Below are 19,558 nucleotides of genomic sequence, written 5' to 3'. Positions count from 1 at the left end.
CGTTAGGGCATAATAATTACACACAAAAGTGTGACCCGTCTTACTTACTGCACTTACTGAAAAATTGTTTTAGAATAAGCCTTTGATCTCTTATGTGAATTGTTCGTGACGAAATTTTCTATTTTCCATCTTCAAATTCCCTTTTCCCTCAATGTTCACTGGTTTAATTTGTGATACTGAAATAAAATTTTATTTTGGACATCAGAAAGTTTTTTTTGTACTGGTGTACACTGGTGGGCAAAATAATGGGTCCATTAGCTAAGGGGCCCTCCTAGGCTACAAAGCTCTACAAAGACTCTGCTGAGGGTGGCTGGGTTCGATTCCCGGTGCTGGTCTAGGCAATTTTCGGATTGGAAATTGTCTCGACTTCCCTGGGCATAAAAGTATCATCGTGTTAGCCTCATGATATACGAATGCATAAATGGTAACTTGGCTTAGAAACCTCGCTGTTAATAACTGTGGAAGTGCTTAATGAACACTAAGCTGCGAGGCGGCTCTTTCCCAGTGAGGGATGTACTGCCAATAAGAAGAAGAAGAAGAGCTATTTTTCCACACAAAATGGACTAGCCTTGTTCTCAGTACTGGATCAATCGTTTTTGCCAAGTTTTCACATCAGGCCGTTACAAATATTTAATAAAAATTATGTCCTACTGGTCTCCCAAAGCTCAAGGGAGGGATTATAAAACATAAATAATAAAATAAAAACCATAAAACAACTCCTCGGAATCGTCGAAGAATGTTTTGAAAATCCTCAAAAATTTCCGGATATTTTATTGTTGCCCTCTCAAATTATTATTTTTAATATTTGTTTCGGCCTAAAGTTTGGTTATATAGTCAATTTGTAGTATATCTGTGAATCAGTCTTTTTCATTCACCCATTCAAAGTTATTGGAATTTTTCATAAATGGTTTTTAGTACAAAAATTGTTTTGCAAATCTTTTGCAAAGTTTTGAATTCCTAGGACACAAATCTTTGAAACAGATAACTTTGTTTTATTTTAAAATCATATTCATATTAGATATTTTTAAATCAATTTATGTAAAATTTCTTTTAGTGTAAACATTTTTTTAAATGTGAATGAAAAAAAAACTGAAGGGCGTCAAACTTAACTATTTTGTATGAAAAATAGCTCATGTACCTACATTATTAAGTCCATGGACGGACGGTTGGTAGAGAACCTATATGCCCAGGAAGTTTCATTGGAATCTGAGAGGGTGCTAACAACTCCGAATACCGTTCGGCCAAAAATGCATCCCATACAGCAGCGTGCGTGCTTGAATTTCAGAAAGTTTAATATTTGTTTTCACGATTGTAGACATTCTATTCGTTACCAAATTTTCATTGAATTATGAAATAATTCGATTCACAAACATTTACTTCACCAGAAGAACGATTTTGTTTAGTGAAATTTTTCTAGGGAACTATAAGTTTTTATAATATGATATATTCACAGCTCAAAGAGAATATTCTCAAATCTAACCTAATCATGGTGCACGCTGCTGAATATGCTTCTAATACATTTATCAAAATGCCATCAACTTCGAATAAACCTCCAACCACCAATGTGTCCATTAAACACACCAGCACCAACGATGTTTTGTTTTCGGGCTCCGTGGCTCCGGCGGGTCATTTCTAATTTAAATTTTTGCCATCCATCCAGTGTTTTGCATTTCAATACAATTTTTCGTTTTAATTAGACTGCCCTGCCGAGTGAGTGAACCAAACGGGTTGTTGCCATTGCAGTGAGATTCTATAGGTGGATCATTTGGCCGGATGAATCTCCTGATTTACACCCGTTAAAAGTGGTGCTAAATTTTACGTTGTTACTGGGGAATATATTTGATTCACGTTTTGCAAAAACATAGTCTGCACTCCAGGTCTTTAACCTTTCCTTGGTCGTTTGCTTGCTTTTGTTGAATAGGATCATCCCGATATGATCACAAATTTTATAGTAATTATTGTCAGTATATGATCTTTATAATGATATTATATCTAACGTGACTACTCACTTGTGTCGTTGGTTTTGTATTATAGAATAATTATTTTTCCAGAAACCGCATCGGGTAACTTTTTGCACATTTACTGTTACTTTTGTAATGTCATGCCGAAATTCATTTTCACTAGCAAAAATTTTTCAATTACACTTATAGGAATCAAATCAAACAATTCATTCACATTTCCTTCCGATCACTGTTTTGCATTTCGTTCTACTGCGCCAATCCAGGTCCAAACAAACCGGAAGCCCTGCTCTCAGTTCTCACGGTCAACGCCTCACGGCGGCGGCGCGGAATTAATCCACCGCGGGTTAATGACGTTGATGACAGTTCTAGACGCACACAAAACAACACTTGGCTCTAATTAACTCAGGTCCCCCAAAATTTTACACCCATAAAGCACACTCTGAATCATTAGGCAAGCACCCGGCAAACGAGCGGGTTTCTGTCCTCTGCTGTCGCTGTAATCACTCTTCGACATCGACCATGTGCGCGAGACTGGCGAAATGCGCGTGCGATCGCGAACAAACGACGGAACCGACTGAATTGTTTGATTGCGACCAAAGTGAATTTATTTTTATATTTTAACGTACATCTAGAGCGAGATCGTTACCAACGTTTGGCTGCCGGGAACGGTGGCGTGTGCTACCCTAAACTCTGGTGCTCTGAGCTCAGGGCTGGGTGATGTCTCTTTTCTCTAAGTGGGCGAGCTTTCGTGCTACCCAGGTTAGAGTGTTGGGTGGACATCGACTTTTGTGAGCATTGAGCACTGTTCAGTGAGTTTGCTTTTTCCAGCATGCGCTTCATATCCTGAAATTAGGAGATTTTTTACCAATGCAGTTTCACTGCTTTGAAATAGTATTTTGATCAAATTGTAAAAATATTAGACTTATTGATTTAGTACAAATAAATCAATATTAACAATGAACAATTATAAAATTTTCGGCAAAATAATTTTTTTTTCTTAAAAAAATTGTTCTTCAGTTATTAACTCAACTGAATTAATAGTTGAATTGAAAGTTATAATCATGATCCAGTTGGAATGAAGAGCCATAGAAGAAGAAGAAGAACAATGACTGTTGCTTGTAATGGAAGCTGCAACTATCCTCTATTGTCCCGAACCATAAAATCTAAGGTAAACTATTGAAATTCGTTACATTGATAAAAAGAAAATAACGATGAAGAAAAATCGATCAATGCAGTTACGCCCCTATGATCCTAACCGCGAGATTTGGTTGTCTTCATGTAAAATTTTTGCTTATTAAAGTGATAATTTATTTTTATTTTTTGGATAATACTCAATTGTTTATGGAAATTTTATGTTTATTTATTGCTCATACCCTGATTTCTATAGGGGCCCTCCTTAGCCGTTCGGTAAGATGCGCGGCTACAAAGCAAGACCATGCTGAGGGTGGCTGGGTTCGATTCCATATGCCGGTCTAGATAATTTTCGGCTTGGAAATTGCCTCGACTTCCCTGGGCATAAAAGTATCATCGTGCTAGCCTCATGATATACGAATGCAGAAATGGTAACTTGGCTTAGAAACCTCGTGGTTAATAACTGTGAAAGTGCTTAATGAACACTAAGCTGCGAGGCGGCAATGTCCCAGTGGGGGATGTAATGCCAACGAAGAAGAACCCTGATTTCTATATATGCTACTTCCAATTTTTTTATGGACAATTTCTATTTTTTATGGGGAATTTTTATTTTTGTCATTTTTATCGAAATCTCAAGTCGGGAGTTTAGGTATTTAGTGGCTGTATGATGTGTGGCTACTGCAGTATTGCATTATAAATTTCGGTTTACCGTAAGAGTTTCTAGCACATGGGACTTCGGAAATAGTCTTGGTTCGGGAGATTGGTGTAAGTACTGCGATGACATGCATTTCTGGATAAATGGTTTTTTTCTGATTGAGCCGGCAACGCAGATTTTGAACTTCATTATGTTTGATTCATATGGACACAATTCAGTTCATCCCGAAATAATATGGTTTCTGAAGGAAGTGGCCGTAATTGATCGGTTCAAAGAATAGTTTTATAAAAGCATTTGTTAGCATCCCAGAATGCTGGTTCCTCGCTGAAAGTAATCAATTTCTGATATAGGTTCTGAAAACCATGACCAAACTAATTTCATAAGAAAGTCATGTTAAGATTTTGGCTATCTCGATCTAAGAAAACCTCGGTTGCATGTGTACAAACCAAGCATTGCAAACCATCCCATCATTCGATCGTCTGTGTAAAGCTACTGATGAAATTATTGGATATTGATGGGATATCTGATATTGATCCTAGGGACTAGTCCATAAACCACGTAGACTCTTTAGGTGTTTGTCTTGTAGATTTTTTTTTTGAAAAAGTAGGTAGACTAGAGGGTAAAGGAGCTCAGGAGAAATCAGATATGCGTACGGGTCCGAAAATCGGCGACGGCTCACATTTTTTTTTTTAAATTTTGAACGCATTTTTTATTTCAATTTACACGGGAAATTATTTGGAATTTCCAAATACTTGGAACTTTTTTGGAATTTGAAAGAGGATAATTAAAGCACGGCAGTGTAGAAAAGAAGCATTTTGTTATCTGAGCTTTGATTTCTTTGATTCTGATTTTGACCCAAGCATTACTGGTGAACCATTAGTACAACTTACTAAACTTTTTCCCACGGCAGGTCTTTTAAATAACTACAGAAAGGAAACTATTCTTTCAATAATTGGACTTTGAGTAAAACAAATAAGTTGATATTTAAACGAAACAATAAATTGCAAAAAAACGTCTTTATGATCAGGGATCAGGTATAAGAACGTCGGCTCAAGGGGCACGTTCGCCTCAATTTGGGAAATTTGTGCCATCGTCTTTACAGCCTTTCTCATCACGCACCTAACGAAAAAGGAAGTGAACAAAAGGGAAAGGAATATGGATGGGAATGGAGGGCATACAACGTATAAACGTACTCATAGCTCCTTACCACAACGGGTTATGAACAACAGAATTCTCTGAAGGTTCAAGTTTCTGTAGACAATTTCACTTAGTAAGTGTTGACCAAGTATTTGGAAACGCAATTGCGTGTAAACTGAGCAGTTGAATATCAGATGATAAGAAGTTCTCTTATCGGATTCACAACTAACACAGACAAATTATTCAACAACTGTTATTAACTGTTATTTTGTTATGCAATTCTGTTCAGACAGATTAGCTAATTAGTTTGCTACTTTCGTAGATGGCTCTCGGATATACTATTTTGTTTGTCGACATGAATCCAAACTACTTCAATACCGTTTGTGCTGAGTAGAAGCCCAAGAGCTAATCAAACGCTTCACCCAACACTTAGATATTGTAATACCTGGCTCAGGACCAATAAAGTCTTTTGGTGCTCCAATGCGAGCTAACTCATCAGAAAATTTGATTCCAGCTATGGAAGAATGGTCAGCTACTCATATAATCTGTAACGTATCAACCGAATTCAATGCCTCAATTTGAGTTCGACATGCGATCACTAACCTCGACTTTGAGTTGGTCGAAGCGAGAGCTTTAATTGCTGCTGAACAGAAGTATATTACTTCGCCCATGTTGTTGCAGTGCGAATTGCACTCCACACATAATGGAAAATATTTCCGCTTAAAAGACAGAGCATTGTCTACCCAGTGAATGGGACTGTTCCAATATCAGCTCACGCGAGTAGATACCTGCACCCGCTCTACCTTCGAGGAGGGAGCCGTCAGTGTAACAAACAATGCTGTCCGACATACTTCGCTCTAGCCAGATGTCCACTCATCCCACGAGGGGATTTGTGTTGAAAATGTTATTATTTATTTATTCAGACTAAGGCCAAAGTGGCCTGTGCGGTATATAAGAGTCTTCTCCATTCGGCTCGGTCCATGGCTACACGTCGCCAACCACGCAGTCTACGGAGGGTCCGCAAGTCATCTTCCACCTGATCGATCCGATCCGCCTTGCCCGCTGCGCACCTTGCCTTCTTGTGCCCGTCGGATCGTTGTCGAGAACCATTTTCACCGGGTTACTGTCCGGCATTCTGGATACGTGCCTAGCCCACCGCAGTCGTCCGATTTTCGCGGTTTGAACAACGGATGGTTCTCCCAGCAGATCATGCAACTCGTGGTTCATTCGCCTCCTCTACGTACCGTCCGCCATCTGCACCCCACCATAGATGGCACCCAGCACTTTCCTTTCGAAAACTCCAAGTGCGCATTGGTCCTCCACAAGCATAGTCCAGGTCTCGTGTCCGTAGAGGACTACCGGTCTAATGAGCGTTTTGTAGATTGTCAGTTTGGTACGGCGGCGAACTGTATTTGATAACCATCTGCGGGTTTCGAAGGGACTCGAGAATGCCCCTGAAACTCGAACTAAGCACATCACCCGATCCATCGTTGCTTTGATCAACCGTGTCAGTTTATCCGGAAATCCGTGTTCGTACATTGTTGTACAGTGTTGAAAATGTCCTATAAAGAAAAATTACTAGCGGGTGTGAGATCACTTGTGAAGCGAGCCGAGTCCTCTCTGGAGTGGCCTCAGCCATCTCCAGCTCCTAGGGAATGTGATATGGTCGGTGGAGAGAAGAACAAGCTCTACCTTAACTCTATATATACATTGTCAAGTAACTATCGAGAGGTAAATATTCATAATTATTTACCCGTCGATGAGCTGTCTGTTTTTATCATCCTAAACTACCTCGACGGGTAGTTGGTAAAGGACAATGTAGTGGTAGATCACCACACTTGGAGCGAGGACAGTTCTATCCCAATCAACTATGAGCTGTAGCAACGAAGTATGTGTACAGCATTCTCCTCCATGAAACCGAGAACCCATGATCGGTTAGTACAAGAAAGTGCTTCTGGTTTGAGATGTATGTGTAGATAGTCAACGACAACGTGCGGCTTCCAATATTTCATCGAAAGTCCCGTTGTCAAAAGCACCCTCAATATCTAAGAACGCACCCAAGCATGATTGCCTTTGAGCAAATGCTTTCTCGATGTCGTAGACATCGTTTTGTAAAGGAGTCAAGGTGTACTTTCCAGATTGGTAAGCATGTTGATTAACATGAAGAGGCATGTTCGCGAAACAGTCATCACGAATGTGATGATCGATAATACGTTCTAAGTATATCAGAAGCATATACGAAGTCAGACTGATGGGTCTAAAACTCTTTGCTTCTTCATACGAAGCACGTCCTCCTTTTGGGATAAACTTTATAGTGACATCATGCCAGGATATGGGAATATAACCAGTAGCACACTACATACTAAAAGTTTTTCCAAAACATGTTTGATATGCTTAAAACCCCTATGGAGAAAAACGGGATAAATCTCATCTTCTCCGGGAGATTTATAAGGAGCAAAACTGTTAAGAGCCCATTGAATGTATTCAGTAGTTATAATTCTACGAGCCTGAGCCCAATACCCATAAGTACATAAAAAGGCATCAGGAACATCCAAAGATGCTATATCGACAAATCCAGGGAAGTGTGTACTAATGCACTAACGTTTTTTTTCGTCAGAAAAAGTGTAGTCGCTATTTGGCTTGCGAATTTCGCCAAATTGGAAATCCTTGGATCCCGCAAGAATTGTATTTAACCTACTACTGGCTTCATTCAAATTAGAAACATTTGCACAAAGGTTTTCCCAGCCGGATCGTTCAGCAGATCGAAGAGCCTTCTTGTAGGCTTTACGAGCCAGCTTGAAAAACTCCGTCCCTGCTGAATGGCGTCTGTTCCAACTCTTTCTGCACTGATTCTTGAATTTAGCCGATTCGGAATTCCACCATGGGGTTCTTTTTGAGGGTTTCACAGAACGCAAAGGGCAAGCTTCTTCGCAGGCTTGCACGATAGGTAACGTTTGTAGTATCAACGGCATCATCCAAGTCGGTAGAAATTTCAATAGATCGTAGATATCCATGACATTTTGTCGAGAGCAACTCTGTACAGAGATCCCAGTTGTTTGAACGAGGATTTCTAAAACGCGAGGTCTGCGAAGTAACATTCAAATGATCTAAGTAGATGTAGCGATGGTCAGATATAGATTCCTCATCTCGGACCTCTCAGAATCCGAGCTACCCCAGATGATGTGATGAGCATTAATTAGCACCACTGCCAACACTCAGCGGAAGGCTTTTTGAAGTGCAATATAGACAACTCGTTTGAAAGCATCCGTAGGGGATGGTTCATCATGTGGTAAATAAATTGAACAATAGAAATATTTTCTGACGTGATGAAGATTGATTTGAGCTATCTTAACTGTAGCCATTGCGAGTTAAGATAATACACTCCACAACTTCAAAATGTATGTGAACAGCAACGAGGAAACCAAGTCGGAATCGTATCAAGAACGTTAAAGACGAAACAGAGAGTGAACTGTGATGAACGCATAATGGTAATCCATATAGGTGACAATTTGATGAAAAACTAAAATAAAACATACTCATAATCCCACCCTTAAATATTTAACCTCAAGTTGAAATTGAATAAGAGTAGCCGATTATTTTAGAGAAGCAAAAAGTCAACTACGCCATAGCTTCGGTTAGCGCAGTAAGGGCTCAATACTGTGAAAGGTGCCCTGGTGCTTCACAGGCTCCGTTAGCTGTTGGGTTTTTATCAGACCCTCTAACCATTCGTAGGCACGGTAAGCATAAAGTCGCATCACACCAAGGATTAGGGGTCACCTGTATGGTGGACTTCTACAACTTTTTTTTTTTTACAAGGGAGAATGCATTTACACACTAACCCAGTACACGTGCATTGTAGTTGCCAAACTACCACACGGAAGTGTACTGCGGTGTCGGACTCGACCATACCGGTAATACCGACTAAACTCCCTTGGGCTCCACCATCGTTTCCCCCAGGAACTACCTCCCAGTACTACTTCTGGGGGATGGCAGTACTAAACGTACTCGCTCATTATCGCTCACACAGGCACCCGTCCCATGCGAGACTGACTTGGGTGCTCGCTCACCATGCACACCATTTGAGTCTTACTTGGATGCTCTCCCAGGCGCTCCGCTGCCATGCCTCGAGGTGTCAATAGCGGTAACTGCCTGGGCCTACAGATATTACGCTACGACACTCCTGCCTCAGCACGAGCAGATCAATCACACCACTGCCGAAGCAGACCACACGCTACCCTGCCGAAGCAGGGACACTCCCCATGCACCACATGTGCACAACTGTAGGTGTGTGGGTACAACCCACTGCTACCCTGCCGCCGAAGCAGCTTCTCCAAAGACCATTCGCTCCATGTGACCCTTTTCGGGTGCTCACTCTAACACTCCACTGCCATGCCTCGAGGTGTCGATAGCTACCTCGACTCCTACCTCAGCATGTGCAGTCCATACTCAGACTTCTGCTGCGCTTCGAGGTGACAATAGCGGCGACACGCTATGACACTCCTGCCTCAGCACAACCAGATCACTCACTCCCTGCCGAAGCAGCTCACGCGCTACCCTACCGAAGTTGGGACACTCCCCAACTCACTCTAACACTCCACTGTCATGCCTCGAGGTGTCGATAGCGGTATGTAGGGTCCGATCAACGATACTACGCTACGACACTTCTACCTCAGCATGTGCAGTCCATACTCAGACTTCTGCTGCGCTTCGAGGTGACAATAGCGGCGACGTGCTATGACACTCCTGCCTCAGCACAACAGATCACTCACTCCCTGCCGAAGCAGCTCACGCGCTACCCTACCGAAGTAGGGACACTCCCCATGCCAATTGGCACTCCCTGGGCTTGTGCTTTTGAAGCGGCACACAGTCGCTTTGATAGAGTCTGATTACGGGCACTTGTGGATTTTTTGGGAGGGATTTTAGCAGAGCCCACTGCTAAATCCCACCACGCCCTAGGCAGTTCTCCCTGACTCACAGACAGCTGGGGAGGGGTCGTCAAGCCCTTGGACATGGTCCATGCTGTCCCTGCTGTCCCTGCTGCCCCCTGGACTTCTACCACTGGAACAGGCAATCCGTAGCGTTATTCTTCGCCAGAAAACCGGCTGCCGACACCACACGGCTATCTAGGCTATTCGTGGAGAGAAATTGGCATTGACTTTTACTGCCGTTCTACGCATGCTTGTACCAAATTCAAAAAACGACGAATGAGAAAATGGCAGTTGAAATTGAACACTAACTTTCATTGCTGGCGTATAACTATAATGCAATATAAGATTATTATATCACTGAGCCATTCAGAAGACTTAATTTCATTGAAATCATTCTTATTTTTCACTCACAAATAGAATTTGCGAAAACGATCATGAAAATAGTTTGGCAGTTATGCCGAGAAATAGAGCACTTGTTTTGTGGTTTCTACGCATATCAGCCCCGTTCAGTGCATGATTTCGTGAATGACTACTGCGATTGACATATGTATCCACATTAGAGTGGGGCGTCATGGTCATTTTTTCAAATCAATTTTTTCAATCAATGGAAGCCATTCTGGGTCCTGAACAACTGTGCAGATTTCGGGACCGATTGGTTGCTTCCTCGCTTTCCGCATCGCGTTTGAAGTCTGTATGGAAATTAGTATGGGAGACCGTATATTTTTGCATTTCTACTACTAGCGACTTCAGTTCATCGTAAACCAAGTGGCACATTGCGTTAAAGTATAACCCAAAGGATGCCGAAAAACTTTGCTGAAGAAGGCACGTTGCTGGAACGTCCACGAAAAAAGTTATAACGCTTAAAATATTAAGTGTTCAAACCATATGCAAAAAATCATTTATTCTGCCAGCACTGCCGTACTACGTAGACCAATAATTTAATTGAGTGTTATTTCAAAGCTTTAGAGCTAATGGGAGCTATCCGGAATTATTTCACAAAGAAAAAATTCGACAGGAAGGAAGATGGGGTTTGCCCTTCGACTATCATAGGTTGTCCGGTAGTGCTGGCAGAAACATTGATTTCTTGCATATGGTTTACACAATCAATTTTCGAAACGTGATAACATTTTTTGTAGACCTTCCAGCTACGTACCTTCTTCGGCAAAGTCTTTCAGCATCTTCCAGACTAGATGCTAACGTATTGAGTCACGTGATTGATGATAAATTGAAGCCGCTAACAGGGCTGGTAGCGAGTCACTTTTTAGTGACTTGGTCACTATTTTGAGCCTAGTCACTAAAAAGTCACTATTTGCATCCAAAAGTCACTAAAGTCACTATTTTTCGTAAAATGGTCACTAAAGTCACTTTTTTCGCATCGTTTCGCCGTTTATAAAAAAAGTTCAAAATAAAAATCATTTGTACCTACCATTATCATCAATTAAATCAAATGTAAATCTGTTAGCAAAATATATAAAGCTTGAGAAATTGCACCAAAAAAGCTCCAAGTGAATTGTGGAAATCGCCAGATTGCTGGCAATTCATGTTTTTAAGGATTCTCACGGATTTAGTTTTGGAGGGAAATTTAATAAAAAAGGAGCGTGGTTTTCGATAGCAAAATGTTGTTGAGAAGGAACTCCACGTTTGAAGTCTATGCCGTACCCAAGCCATTATTGAATGCTCTTGAGCACTCGTTTAACAAGCAATTTAAGGGTAAACACTTCACTTGTGGTCATTTTTCATCGTTTTTGAATATCCATTTTTTGTCACGTCAATTTTGACATAATTCCGAGATATGTCTTAGTTTCTGCTTGATTAACCCCGTCTACGACGAACCACACAGCATGAAACATGCCATCATTTTTCGATATTTTTTGTAAGGAATTAGTTTAAAGTATTGAAGGTTTAATATTGTTTTCATAGCATTTATCTAGAAAGAAACAGGGTCTATACAAAAATTTGAAAAACAAATATGTTCCTTGTTTCTTGTACAGAAATAGAATTTTTCTGATTATTCTGAAAGTAATTCCCGTTGAAATTTGTCTTCAACATATCGATGAGACTCTTTTTCTGTCTGTTGAACTTTGCTCCAAAAAATAGATTTTCTTCTCTTGGAGAAACTTTCACTGTAATTTCTGTAGCGATGACTGCTTAAATCTTTGCGTAAAATTCCGTCTTGAATTTGGGAATTAATGTTTTGAAGGTTTTTCTTAGGAATTCGAATTCACTAAACAATATCTACAGGAATTCTCAAAGCGATTTCCACCGGAATTCATGGAAAAATGCGCTTGTATTTGAGGAAGATTTTTTTTTCATGGATTGCCGGAGAAGTTTTTACAAGAATTAACTTTGCGATTCCTTGAAAGACAGCAGGAATATCTGCAATATAATCCGATTTGAATTTATGGTATGAAAGAATTTCCGGAAATTTTTGTGCTAACGTCCGAACTCCTGGAGAAATATTTCACAAGAATTGAAGTATTTTCCGCACAATTTCTTTTAAAAAATCCTAGAAATTTCCACAGAAATTCAACTTCTGTTGAAATTTCTGAAAAAAATATCTTCAGAATGGATGGAACACCATGGATCACATTTTATGAAACTTGAACAACTTTGTAAGATTCTGAATTATTTCTCTCTGGATATAAATCCAAATAATTTCATATTTTTCTATGAGTTCAAATAATTTGTATACAGAAGTTTTGTTCGAAAAACAAATTAACATTATTTTATTACCTAATTTTTACGTAAGTTTAGCTTATGAACAACAATTACAACAAAGCTGCAACCATCATTTTATCCATGAAACGTTGATTATAGAAATAATTTTGACTGCTTCATTCTTGTTTGCTTAGTTAGAACGTTGGTGAACAGGACCATCCAGAATAGATGTGATACTAATGAATATTTTCTTTGTTCTTTTACAATGTGGTAAAATCATGTATAAAATCAGTTATATTATATGAAACGTACTGAAGAAGAACACGTTCTGTAAATTGTGGTAACAAAACTTGATATTTCGCGCGATGTTGGCGCGAATTGGATTTCATGTCGCATATTTGATTTTAGTTGGCTTGGATTTCGCATCAGTCGAAACTTAGGTAAAATTCATGTTATATCTGAGTTCGGGTTAAATTTTTAATCAAATCGGTTCACGCGCAACCGAGACCAAGAGCTCAAAAAATGACTAATGGGTACTAACTGTATGCATTTAAATTTTCTTATTATTAAAAATGTTATTAATAATTATTAAAAATTGTATTTAAGAAATGTCTAAATAATTTTGAATTCTTTAAGTTTTTTGAAACAATTTATGCTGATAAAGATTTATAAGCTTTGTGATTCCAAATAATTCTCTGTCTAGTAATTAATTAGATCATTTTATTGCTTTTTTTTTATCGAAGTACAGCTAATTTTTCAACGTGCCAACACAAATATTCACACGTCTAACTGCATAGGAAACAGCAAAAGCACAATCAAAAACATTTTACAGTCCCTTCCCGATTTTGGCAACACGACCGGATTTTAATGTTGCCAAAATGGGGATGTTGCCAAAAACGGGAAAAAAATTTCATACAAAATTTCAATTTTTTTTGTTTGCATGATTGAAGCTAAATACTTAGAATATGTACTACAAAGTATGCGGAGTGTGTTTAAGTGATGCACGTGCATCATAATCGTCATTTTTGCGATATTCATAACTCGAAGATTGTAGCTCAAACAAAATTGAAACAAACTCAAGAATGGTAATCAAACGATAATGTAACTAATTAGCCAATTTCATAATACAAATTCAATAATAAGTAATATTTCAAATTAACAATAGCGTCGGCCATGTCCTTACAAAAAATTGAAGTGATAAAAAAACGTTTATATAGTGCTGACTTCAATCTGACATCTCATATAAATTTGAGTCCACCGAAAATGCTTGTTTTTATCATAATTCACTATATAAATCAAATAGCCATCCGACGGATACAAGATGACTAAATGTGATACAAATTTCGGATTCTTATATAATGGATTTTGATTGAGGCAAACTTTCTTGAGGTCGGTGTGATTGAGAGTAAAGTTCTGTGCACTATTTTTGCTGACATTATGGAAAAAAAGAACGCACGGCATAAGACGTTCCATTGTTTCAGTAAAAAAAATGATTGATCCATGAGCACTATGTGCACCTCGCACTTCGAGTGATAGTGTGGCCGAGTGGAAGCTGGTGGACCATTTGCGGCATGCCACCTCTGACACTCGATAGCAGTCAACCTACTGGTGCTCGCTGCAGGTCATCGCACTCCAGTTCTCCATGCACCACTTTCATTATTATAACTTTGAAAAGATGGGAGAATCCTGATCAGACTGAAGAGGGAAGCAAAGCAGAGCGGACTAGTGATTAATACGTTGAAGACGAAGTAGGCTCGAGAGAAGACAACGGCTATTCGACAAAATCAAGATGGTTTAAGAATTCGTGTACTTGGGCTAACTTGACCTCCGATAACGATATCAGCAGACAAATTCGGAGACGCAACATGGCAGGAAAGCGTAAGTACGAGATCTGTACTATGCTTGTGGAGGACCAACGCGCACTTGGAGTAAAAATGGTTCTCTACAACGATCCGACATACACAAGAAGGCGAGGTGTGCAGCGATCAAGGTGGATCGATCAGGTGGAAGACGATTTACGAACCCTCCGTAGACTGCGTGACTGGTAACGTACGTCAGTGGACGGAGACGACTGTAATGTACCGTACTGTACCGACTGTAAATAATAATAAAACCACATGGGACGCATCATTCGCCTATCGAAGCAGCTAGACTTACACCAGCGATCTCATTCCCAGGAGCACTTCACAGGAGCCACTTCTGATACTTCGCCATCACAAATAGAACACTCGAGAGCAGAAATTGGAAATGTGAGCGAGTCTTGTGAGCATTGATCTATTGCAATCTATGCTACATCCATAGCCAATGAGTGAACTGTCTCACTCAGATGTATGCCAAACAACGAGTAGAAGCGATCGTTGCTGTGATAACAAGCCAAGCCGTGGTGAGGTATCCATGTAAGCAACGATAAGATAGTCGAGAGAAAGTATCGACGCCTCCCATTCAGTGTACTAGAGTTCCAGACTCACAGAGGTCTTCATTTTTAGAATGCTTGAATGGCTTCTGCTATCAGCGCACCGGAACGACGCTCATTGTTGTGTTACCAAGTGATTCGCTTCACTCAATAGGCTTCCATTGCTGAGTGTTGAAGTACATTAAACGGTAAATCATCTAACTCCAATTTCAAAGATCTTAGGAAGCTCATAACTTGCCCCTGCGGAAGAGCATTAAGTTGGCTTAGATCAACCCGATTTTTCTCATGATCTGATTTTTTCAATGCCTGCTTGACAACCTTATGATTACATGTTACCAAACTCTTACCATTACTGTTGAACTGTTGGCAAGCATGTTGGAATCAAAAGGCTCGTTATACAATTGACACATCAGGAAAATGGAAAAGCCAACGCTAGACAAATTTGGGTAAATTTTAAACAATAAGATCCTATGAAATAAAATTGTTGCTTATTTTCTATATGGAAATTCAGCAGAAAGACGGATAAAATGATAAAATGACAGTTTCTCGGCGCGTAATGAGCAAAACGACTTGATGGCTAAACAGCGCATTTAGAAAATCGAATGTGCCAATCACTAGCAATTAAACCTACTGGGATTGCTTGTTCCTGGATCACTGAAGCATCGGTTGCATTGTGATGTAAACGGCGGGTTTCGCTTAATAGATGTTGTACTATGTACAACGCCAACGGTGTGAGTCAGCTTATCGACGACAAAATCAGTGAGATCCCAAAAAATACAACATTCTACGGTGGGCTGGTTAGATAAGGGTACTGTAAATAGGGACATGGAAAACGTGAATAAAAAGAGCAGAAAAGTTTCAATAGACATTGTTTGCAATGAGCGGTAATACGAGTGGTGGTTCATTAATTCAGTGGAAGTGCCCACTATTCGTACAGAGCCCATAATACGCATATAAACCCTATTGATATTCACTTTCGGTTATGTTTATCCTTTTAGATATTAATAAAAAGGTTTTAGTTCTAAAAAGTAATAAAAAAATATTTTCGAGGTTGTTGCCAAAATCGGGAAGAAAATGTTGCCAAAAACGGGTGTTGCCAAAATCGGGGGTAGACAAAAACGGGTGTTGCCAAAATCGGGATGGGACAGTATTGCCTTTATTAAGCAGATTTTCAGCCCTAGGCTGGCTTGTCTCCAGAGGCAATGCAAAACATAGTCTTACACTCTTTCACACTTTTTTGCAGCTCATCCAATTATCGATAAATGATAAAACTGGTGGGAATATATTTTAGTGAGACAATATTTATAGACGGTAGTAAAATACGGGGCAAAATTTGCTATACATATACCATTCATTTTCATAACCAAGCTGTAGTTTCACGGAAAAATCTTCAAAATGGTTGTTGAAATTATAAACTTGGTTTAGCGACGCTGGTAAATACCATTACGTGGTTTGTTACGGAATAAGGTTTACCATGGTCATATTGCTGGCCTTTAGCTAACTCAATAGATACCTTCCTAAATATCCAACTTTGTGATATTTATGAGGGTGTTGCCAAGTCGGATGCCTTTTGCTAAGCTTCAACATCTTCCTAGTTATGGTGAAGATGGGGACGGCCAGCAGTGGTAATCCTCGTGCTTTTGTAATTTTTGTCTTTTCTTGATTTCTGATAGCATTCTAGATAAGGATTTCAAAAGAAAAATATGATATCACTAGTTTACAATCTACTACGGGTTACACAGTGACAATGCAAATGCAACTCAGCTCACTACCTAGTTAATACTTCATACAAAAGTCACCATTTGGTCACTTTTTCTGCATCTGAAAGTCACTATTTGGTCACTTTTTTCGTCATCGTTGGTCACTAAGTCACTATTTTAAACGGCATTTATCGCTACCAGCCCTGCGCTAAAAGCAAAAATGTAAAAAAGTACGTTTTCCCATACTAATCTCCATGTAAATTTAAAACGCGATGCGGCATGCGAGGTTGCAACCAATCGAGCCCATATTTTGCACAGTTGATTGGGGTCCCAAAACGATTCAGAAAAACATTGATCTCACTTGATCGGACGAAGTTTGCGTTTTTCCATACAACTGCGCCCCACTCTAATCCACATGCTTTATCTATGGAAGTGAACCTTCCACGTGGTTGAAGTGATTATGTCGCTTAGAATGAGTATTGTGCAAATTGCCCCCATTAAACCAGTGCAACAGGCTAAGATTGCAAGATCTAAACAGAAAATACTATTTCAATGTGTGTTGCTCCATAAAATAACAGAATCCGCCATAATGATGAATCTAATCACCGCGAGACAATTATGCGTAGAAATTAAGCAATGGGACAAATAGACTTGATGTTGTTTTCAATGATTTTCCAAAAAAAAAGTTTGAAATCTGTTAGAGTTTTCTAAAAGTATACATCAAAATAGACTGCTCTAAGGTGAAAAGTCAAAGTTCACAAAAACTAACATGGGACAACTATGCGTAGAAGGGCAGTTTACGTCAACTCTAAATGTGCCACAGATAGAAAAAGTTGTTGAAATTTACACGAAAGTAATGCACATAAAGGGAATGCCAAAAAGAGCGTAAATTTAAACGATATTATCACCTGAATGTATGCAATTTGTATTGCATTATGTCACTTTTTATACGAATAAGTGTCATAATGCTATGTAAATTGCATACATTTAGGGCGAACTTGTTGACTAAGATCCATGTACGCCTAGAATAGTGTAATTTTCCACGTCTTTATTATTTACGCGCTGATTATTTTTCATTATTTTTTTCTGTTTGGCTGAGCAGCCTTCAAAAAACGTGTGTTGAGATTTCTAGATTTGATATACTACACGATTATATTGCAATATCCAACAATTTTTGCAATGGTTGGGGTAAGGTACTACAAGAAAGGGTATCTCGGGGAATCATTCAAAGGTTCACTTTAAGGCAGAGGCGTCGCGTGATCAATTCTTCAACGTGTACACCGTGCAACATGTTCATCAATTCTTCCCATATGTTTGACATTATTCATCCCACGTCCCACTTATCGAATTTAACTCAAACTAAACTTAAAATCAACAAATACCATCATGAGAATTATAACAGACACTGACGGAGTTAAGTTAGGGCATGATGAGGCACGTGACCCACCGAATGAAATATTTTCTCTAAAATTTAATTGTATATCTCAAAATTGTTCTGCAAAATACTGATTTTGCGCCAAGTTTTATAGACAACAGATCATATCAATGGGACGGTCACTTTTAATTTAAGTTTTAGCATTATTAGATGATTAATTCGCGTTTGTAGTTAGCATGTCTTATCAGAAAAATAGGATCTGTATTCTAGTTTATAGTCTAAACGTTACCCTAGTTTCAATTATTCTATTTTTAGTTGATTTCTTTGATCAATAATTTTCTTTCGGGAGGGACTATCCTCATACCACGTAGACAGAACTCGAACAGTTCTAGATGTGTACTACCCTTTATCACCGTCCTAAGCAGCACAAATTGTTTCACTACTGAACATTTCACTGTGTTGCAACTATTCGGAAAGAAACTATCTTTGCGTATGTGCCATCAAATATAACACTCTTGCAATCCAAAAAGCGCAAGAGGTGGAGCCTACGGAAACATCCTCCGATTGCAGTAAAATTGCAATAATGTTGCAAAATACTACAGCGGAAAAAAAAATAAAAATATAAAACTGGATTCAATTTATGGATCTTGTGATTGATAGTCCTTCACTCTACCACAGCACCATTCAATACTTCGGAGGGACTGCATGTTGACTCACAATAAAAACCATACGATTATGAGGTTTTGTACTCAGTTTCCTGTTACTTGATTGCACCATCACAGGAAAAATTGTGAGTTGTCAAAACGTTGTTTGTTTCCAAATGTCAAACACGTAATGCATTTAAATTTTAATGAAACATTGATCACAATTGGAACGTTTTTGACATCTTGATGCCACTTTTTCGTGCTTTGATGTTTTTCCAATGCCTTTAATGAAACTGAATAGAAACAAGGTGCTTTTAGTAAGATGTTGCGTGTGCTACTTGGAGTGGACATCTGCTCATGCAATTTTTCATACATTTGTTTTACCCCTATAAATGGTCCCAATCAATACAAAATATGTTTAAATATATTATATATATATTTCGAAATGGAACGTTTTGAGAGAGCAGAAAATGTATTTAATCATCGCCTCTTTTCGCTTCCAATTTTGTTCAGATCGCGCGCTCTTCACCGAATCACGCATGCGCTTTTTGAAGCGGTATAGGTAGTACCAACTCGGTAGGCACCTATACATCGCCGATTGCGGTTAGAGTGCATAACCTACACAAACAAAATAATGCGAAATAACAAAATAATTAGCACTTGGTCCGAAGATCAAAACTGAACTGATTTATTCTGGCTGGACGGACCTTATTTATAGGGCGATTCAGACCTCAGAAATGATTAGTATACAAAGTATTTGTATAGGACCTAATGGAAGGTTCCTGGAGTGACTTTCGCTTAGTTATTTTTCGCATTATTTTGCATTACAACAAATCTTCGAAAGATAAAAAGTCGATAGAGGACAAAATGTTGAAAGAACAAAAATTTGAAAGGGCGAAAGATCGAAAAGGACTTCTTCCTTCCTCCTCTCTTCTTCATCCTACTTTTCCTTGTTC

The 19,558-nt window shown here is 39.1% G+C and overlaps 2 protein-coding genes across 6 annotated transcripts in view; one reads left to right on the top strand and one right to left on the bottom strand.

The window, feature by feature from the left end:
- Window positions 1-2,530, bottom strand: part of LOC134213042 (uncharacterized) — a 125,980-nt gene extending 123,450 nt beyond the window's left edge. For all 4 annotated transcript variants that reach the window (XM_062691540.1, XM_062691542.1, XM_062691543.1 and 1 more), the window contains exon 1: window positions 2,010-2,530. The gene's annotated coding sequence lies outside the window, so the exon portion shown is untranslated. The remainder of the gene's footprint in view (window positions 1-2,009) is intronic.
- The window catches only part of LOC134213046 (endonuclease G, mitochondrial), a 458,875-nt gene that overhangs the window by 124,999 nt on the left and 314,318 nt on the right, over window positions 1-19,558 (top strand). The window lies entirely within an intron of this gene.

Source organism: Armigeres subalbatus, chromosome 2, assembly GCF_024139115.2.
Source record: "Armigeres subalbatus isolate Guangzhou_Male chromosome 2, GZ_Asu_2, whole genome shotgun sequence".
In the NCBI taxonomy this organism is placed as follows: Eukaryota; Metazoa; Arthropoda; class Insecta; order Diptera; family Culicidae; genus Armigeres; species Armigeres subalbatus.
This window is presented reverse-complemented; position numbering and strand designations above follow the sequence as displayed.